We start from the raw sequence: 6991 nt of genomic DNA, 5'->3' as shown, positions 1-6991 counted from the left end.
TGAAATATCAGCTATCATGTAACTATCTATAAATGTTAGATTTCTACAAAGTGATTCCACTGAATTGTAATTAAGGGTTTGAAAGTCGAATGATTTTAAGTGCTAGTTTTAATTACCGCTTGGTGAACTTTAGTGTGTTAGAATTGTCACAACTTTCCTTTAGAATTAGTGTCAAGCCAGGCAATACAGTGGGAAATTATTAACTCATACTTTGGTTCAGCAATTATCTGCATTACAAGGTTTATGCAATTAGCTGTTTAAGATGTCATTATATTTTGCCATCTGGTACACAGGAGTTTATGCATATGAACAGGCACATGTTGAAGTGATTTTCACTATATGACACTTGATCTCAACCCAAATCATCACTATAATGAGTGGAAGACACAGTGTACAGTACATTAGTGGCAGGTGCATACTATCAACTTCATTTTAATAGAAGACTTTCATGTTTCCATTTTTAAAGTATTCTGCACAAGTGCTGAAGAATTAATTGCTCGTTTGCAATCTAGCAAAAACCGAGGACACGTTATTGCTAAATGCTAAGGAACATCAGCTTTCAGGAAAGCGGCCACTTATTTAAGTTCTTTCCATCTGTAACTCCAGGCCAATTTCTGCTCAGACAATAAGAAAGTCTAGATCAGTTCAGCTTAAAATGTTCTCTGGGGAACATGCTGAATTACCTTTGATAGGCTCACAGCACTGAAAGCCTCTTGAGGATGCCTGTGGTGTGGTCCATGTGTGACAGCCTCCAGTGTCACCAGTCTCTGCCAGTGCACAATGTATTGTCACCTGTGTCCTTGGCCTTACCTCTGCCTGATGTCACTTGTGCCTGTTGGTTCATGCTTGGCACACAGATTCTAAATCTGGGGGGGAAAAGTGTTGCTGTTGGCAGCCTCCCACCAGGAAATCCTCGCTTCCCGGCAGCACAAAATGTAAATATCGATAACGCCAGCACTGCATACTCAGATAATACCTGGTATTTCTGACACATACTGCGTCTGGTGTTCTAAAAATATTCACAGTGTTTAATTAATTAAATTGCACGCAGCTATTAACCTCATTTGACACAAGGAAACCAGTCTCTGGAATGGTAAGAGACCTCCTCAGTCATGGGAAGGCTGTGCAGAGCCTGAGAGTGAGCTGCCTGCAGGGACTGTGCTCACTGAACTGCAGCACAGGCAGCTAAAACTGGGCTGCAACTGCAGCACTGTCCTTTACCTGCCGAAGCTGGAGCCGTGGTTTGTGGCAGGACATGGGTTTGTCAAGGGGGAATGGACAGGATAGCTCCTGCCACATCCTTCTCTGAGCAGGCCTGAGTGTTGAACACATGAGACACGTGGGTCTGCTGGAAAATCTCACTTCTTAGCAACAGTCATTATTTTGGGTTCTGGTATTCCACTCGGGATATTCCCCGTGTCTTGGGGCAGTGCTGGTTGCCCCAGAGCAGGAGGAGGCAGCGTTCCCAGACCTGCTTCCAGCCACAGCCCTGGCTCCAAGCAGGGGACAGTGCTGCGTCTCCACGTGCAGTCGCTGTAACTTCATTATTGAATTACATTAACAGGCCGCCCTCTAGTGTCATATTTTATTACTTGGGTAAAAAAAATGGGCTGGTAATGTAAAAAATGTGCATTTTGTCTCCGTGAACACCAGCAAGAGAGGCAGCCACAGAAGCAGCCAAGAAACATTTCTGTGGAGAACGTTGGAAAGTTTTCTGTCAGGTTAAAATCCCTAAAGTTTAGAGTTTTCTCCTGAGGTTCTAGAATTCAATTGCAGAAAGTCCACGGAAAAAAAATCAGAAATCCTGTGCATTGTTTTCCTTTAAAATCAAAGTTAACATTACTGTAGGTGGTTACAACAACTCTGTGGTAAATACGTGCATCTATACCTCTAATCTGAAGTATTTTGTCCTCTTGTATGAACATCAGTGTCATTGAGGGAGATAACGGGGAATGTCCTTCAAGGCAACGCTCCTAGTGCACAGGGATTGCTTCGCTGAGGCTGAAGACAGAAAGGTGATAGACATAAGCTCACGGGCAGTTATTCAGGAGTCTGCAACATTTAAGAGCTAAAACTTGAAAAAACTAATGCTGAACAGACAATAAATACTTTTATGTTCTGAAACCCTTACAGGCATTAGCATTAAGTGACCAGACCTGCCCTTACTGGGCTGGTTAGGAGTGGAAAAGGGGACAAAGCACCTTCAAGACCATTGGCAAGACAGGTCAGGCCAACAGCTGGTGTGAATTAGCAGGTGAAGGCAGCGCACATCCATCAGCCAGAGACCTGTCCTTGTGTATTAATGCTCCCCCAGGCTGAAGCCACCTGCCCATCTTCCATTTTTCTGAGCACACCTGTCTCCCATGGGAGATCTGCTTGGTTGCATGACAAAGCACCCTTTGGATAAATAACGGGAAGGATCTCAGGGCCAATTGCAGGCACCAGGATCCCCCCCTGACCTGCCTGGATCTGCCCCACACACGGGACATGATGGTGTCCAGGAATGGCTTGGGTTGCGGGAAAGGTGGGAAATGGTTTCCCCGAGGGGAGTGTAACATCTGGCTTTGGTCAGGGGCCTCTCTTCTCCTCCAAAACCTCCCTGGAATTATGGAGGAAGGAAAGAGTAGGGGACACCCCACATTCAGGTGGGGGGACAGAGAAAGCTTGACACTGCTGACATCAGTCACACGCACCAGGAACCTTGGCAAAGCAGGGCGAGGGTGCTCGGAGGCGTTAACCTGGATGCGTTTTCCCCGCTTTTGCCGTATTTTTGCCGGTTTCGGCCTCGGGGGCTGCCCGGGATCCGCAGCCCCCTGAGGCTCCCGCGCGCTTCCCGCCGGGAGGGGGCGCTGCGCCGCTGAGGCGGTGGGGGGGGCGCGGCGGGAGGGGCGGGGCGGCGCAGGGCGCGCGCGGCCGCCTCCAGGGGGCGCCGCGGGGCGGGCGCGGGGGCGCGCAGCGGCGCGGGCGCGCGGACAGGTGCGCACACACCCCCAGGTGCGCGAGCACGGGAACATTTCCCACCCCCACCCCCCTTCCGCGCACCCAGGGTAGCCCCCGAGCCCCCTGCGTCACCGCATCGCACACGGGAAGGGGGAGCAGCGAGGAGAGCAGGGACCCAGGGATGCGCCCATCTCAACAGATCATCCGAGGAAGTTGTTGGGTGTTACCATCCCGACCCTCCGATCTGTATTTTGCAACCGTCCAGGAACGCAACTGGGATTATTTATTATTGTTCCCTCTTATTAATTTAATTAAGTCTTGTTGGTGTAGCATTTTTTCGCCCCATATTAAAGGAAATGAAGTCAACATCATTAAAAGGAGTGGAATAGGCGTATGCCAAAGTATTTGTAAGAGCACGTTAAAAATATTCTAATATGAATTCCAGCTGTCTCTCAGGCCTCTGGTAACTTTTCCGAAGAAATCCAGCGACGCCGCAGCCCCGCTGCTGTCGTCTGTGGGCTGAATGCAAATTTGTGGCAATGGGGAAGCAACCTTCGTTATTTCCTAGAATCACACTTTTTAAATCAAGTTAAGTAGGAATTTTTAAAAGCCTTTGGCATTGCCTTTGGAGTAAGGCTCATGATGTTTGGGATTAAAGGGAAATTGTACCAACCTCACCTGCTCCAGGGAACAGCAAAGACCCCAGTGAGCCCACACCGGTGCCACACAGGGCATGTGGCATGGCAGGGGGCTGATGGGGTACCTGAGTTCCAGGGGCTGTGTTTTGGGGTATCCCTGTTCAGGTACAGACATGTGCTGGGTTTTGGTGCAGAGTGGTGTACTGGTGTGTCAGAGCACACGGGTACCTGTGAGGCAGGGTACCTGTGGGCAGGTGTAGCAGTTTATTGGGGTAACTGCATGCTGGGGTACCCATGTGAAGATGCAGTGCTGTGCTGGGATGCCTGTGTCTGAGGGCTGGGGTACCTGTGTGGTGGGCACCTGGGAGGGGTATCCCACCCTCTCCCTAGCTTGCCTTCCCCACGATGTCATAAAACCATCCCAAGGGATGAGCAGAAGAACGGGGGTCCCGGCAGGAACAAAGAGACCCCCCCTGCAAAAGGGGATGTATGAATGCTGCTTCCTTTGCAGTCCCCTGGCTGGAAGGCACTGGGAGGACCAGCACTGGTCCTTTCCCTGTTTTGAAACACCAGGAGATATTCCTGGTGTCTCAAAGCATTGGGAACAGCAGCACTGCTGTGAAGAGGAAAAAGCAGCATCCCTGCAGTCTCCACCGGACATGCACTGCAGTTGACCATGGTCACTCCCTCCTTCCACTCAGGTGTCCAGTGTTTTCCTCGGCTCTATACATTTCTCCCTTGCATTCTAAACCATAGGGAAGGATTTTGCATGGAGATTCAGTGCTCTCTCCGTGTTGCACATGCAAGGCCGGCCCACAGGTTCCCTTTGCCAAGCAGGGCAGAAGTCACTTGCACCAAAGTTTGGAGCTCAGCAATACCGAAAATCTGGAGATGGGTCTTGAATTTAAGGAGGAGGGCTGCGTGTAAGTCAGAGTTTGATGCTGCAGTGCAGTGGCAGAGAACAGTTTCAGCCTCCTGCCCTGTGTGCTGCATTACTGCTGGGGGGCTTAGCCCAGATTTTATTAGCCGTGTAAGCATCTCCAGCAGCATGCAACCATCCTGCTCTCAGGAGTGACTCCTCCCTCGTTTAGCAGTGCAAGTCTCAGGGACTTGCCAGTGCAGCTGCTGGGATTCAGGCATTTCTGGAACTTCTCTCCCCTGAAACCCTGCCCTGATCCTGGGCATGGCCAGAGGGACCCTGTGTTGGGACAAAATTCCCAGGGATTGTGTCAACCCCTGAATTATAGTGATACCACCAACACTTTTCATAGGGATTTTCCTTTTCTCTTTACTGTTACAGGATGTGATGAGAATAACAGGCAAAGCCACTGCAGGGCCTAACAGAGATGGTGGGGGGAGGCCAAGCTGCGGTCCCAAGCCATGATACCCTAATTTCTCAGGACCAGGGGATCCTTGGCTTTATGGATTTGATTCATGGGCAGTGGGAGCAGTGCTGGGACACCGGGGTACCGCAGTCACTGCACCCGGCTGGCACAGAGCCCCTCTGCCGCAGGGCTGGGAGAGCTGGAGGCTGCCTGGAGATCTGGGAGAGCCGGGGGCTGCCCGGGGCTTTGCATCCCACTGTCGCCGGGCGGATGCTGCAGCTCCAGCCCGGGAGCTGTAACCCTCCCACAGCCGCATCCATATGGGATAGGGATATATGTGGATACGCACATGTACACGCGGGTTGCAGCGCTGGCAGGCAGGACCACGCTGGGCGGGAGAGCTCGGGGGTCCCCCCGCAGCCCCCGGCGCGGAGCCGGGCCCGGGAGGCGCCGCGGGGAGCGGCGGGGGCGGGCGCGGGGGGGCGCGGCGGCTTCCAGGTGCCCCCCTCCCTCCATCCCTCCCGCCCTCCGCGCCGCCCCCGCCACTTTTATTGAGACTTTATTTTGCAGCGGGGGTCGGGGGGTGCCGGCTCTTCCCTGCATTTCTCCCCCCCTCGCCTTTTTCTTTTCGTTATTTATATTTTTGAATTTTTTTTTTTTTGGGGGGGGAGTGGGGAGCTGGCCAAAACCTTCCCGCTCTCCGCATGTGCGTGATTTAGAGTGACAGAATTGCGAGCCGGGGCTGGAGCAGCGATAAATCAGCTCCTCGCCGGCGCGGGTTGCCGGGACTCGCCCAGCGCCGGACGGAGACTGCGGCAAATGAGAGGAGGAAAGGGAAAAAAAAAAAAAGGAAAAAAGAAAAAAAAAGAAAAGAAAAAAAAAGGGGTGTGGGGGAAGGAAAAAAAACCAAAAGGGGGGGGGGGGGGGGAATACAAGGAAAAAAAAAAAAAACAACTGGGCAGCCCGCCGGCCGGCGGAGCAAGCGGCGAGGGTTGCGCGGGTGCGGAGCGGCTGCAGCAGCCCCGGTCTGCGCTGCTCCGAGGGGTTTTCCTGTCTTGGTTCCTTTTTTTCGGGTCTTTTTTTCTTAAAGATTTTTCGGCTTGCCTTTTGCTTTTTCTTTCCTCCTCCTGTACCTTTAGATGAAAATGGCTACCAGTGACTTGGCGAGCGGTGGGAAGGCAGAGCTGGCAGGTTGCAAGATTTATTTATTTATTCCCCCCCACCCCTTTCCTCCAAATAATCCAGAGGCAGAGCAAAATCAAACAGCGAACTTTAAAGGCTTCGCTTTAATTCTTTCCGCCCCGCACCTCTGTTTTCTCTCCCTCTACCCGCGATGCGGTGCCAAGGCTGTGCCGGAGGGGGGGTCCGGAGGACGGGGAGATGCGACGCCCATCACGGTCGCCCACGCCGAGCAGCGGCTGCTCGGGGAGCGGGCAGGAATCGGGCAAAACCGGGCAGAAATCGGGCAAAACCAGGCAGGATCCGCCGCGCTGCGAACTCCCTCGGAGAGTAAAAATGGTGCCGCGGAGCGGGCGGATGCTGCGGCGGACACTGCGCTCCCGCGTAGGGATTATCCACTTTTTTCTTTTTTCTTTTCTTTTTTTTTTTTTTCAATTGTTATTATTTATTTTTGTGTCATGGCACAGATCTACAACTGTACGTGCAAATAAAAGCGAGAGCTCACGGATACCGCTTTCCTTCCAGCGAGGACTGAGTAGTTAATCCAATAAGTATCTGTATTGTTTGGGGCGATGTGTGTGTGGTAGGGGGGAGGCAGTTAATCATGTATCGCAATGTATGGATAAAATAGATGAATATTAAAGTGACGTGGGGAAAGAGTGCCGGCGCGGGGGCTCCTTTCGGGGGAGAGGACAAAGAAGAAAGTGGAAACAATCTTTTAAAATATTTTCCATTCATAAAAATGGCAGAGGGCTTATCCACCAGTCTATTTCTGCGTCTGACTGAACAGCTAATGCGTTATTGCCAGCTTCAAAAGATAATTGTAGTGTCGGTAGAGACCTAATAATACAGTAGCACATGTAATTTTAAACAACACCTCATTGTTTATTGGGATGTAACTTTCCCAAA

At 51.5% G+C, this 6991-nt stretch overlaps 1 long non-coding RNA gene across 1 annotated transcript; it reads left to right on the top strand.

Annotated features, from left to right (window-relative positions):
- Positions 1-5846: 5846 nt before the first annotated feature.
- Positions 5847-6602, top strand: LOC132330878 (uncharacterized). The gene is made up of 2 exons (XR_009487459.1): positions 5847-6094; positions 6250-6602. It is a non-coding gene; the product is annotated as an uncharacterized LOC132330878 (long non-coding RNA).
- The last annotated feature ends 389 nt before the right edge of the window (positions 6603-6991 follow it).

This window comes from Haemorhous mexicanus, chromosome 9 (assembly GCF_027477595.1).
Source record: "Haemorhous mexicanus isolate bHaeMex1 chromosome 9, bHaeMex1.pri, whole genome shotgun sequence".
NCBI classification, from domain to species: Eukaryota; Metazoa; Chordata; class Aves; order Passeriformes; family Fringillidae; genus Haemorhous; species Haemorhous mexicanus.
This window is presented reverse-complemented; position numbering and strand designations above follow the sequence as displayed.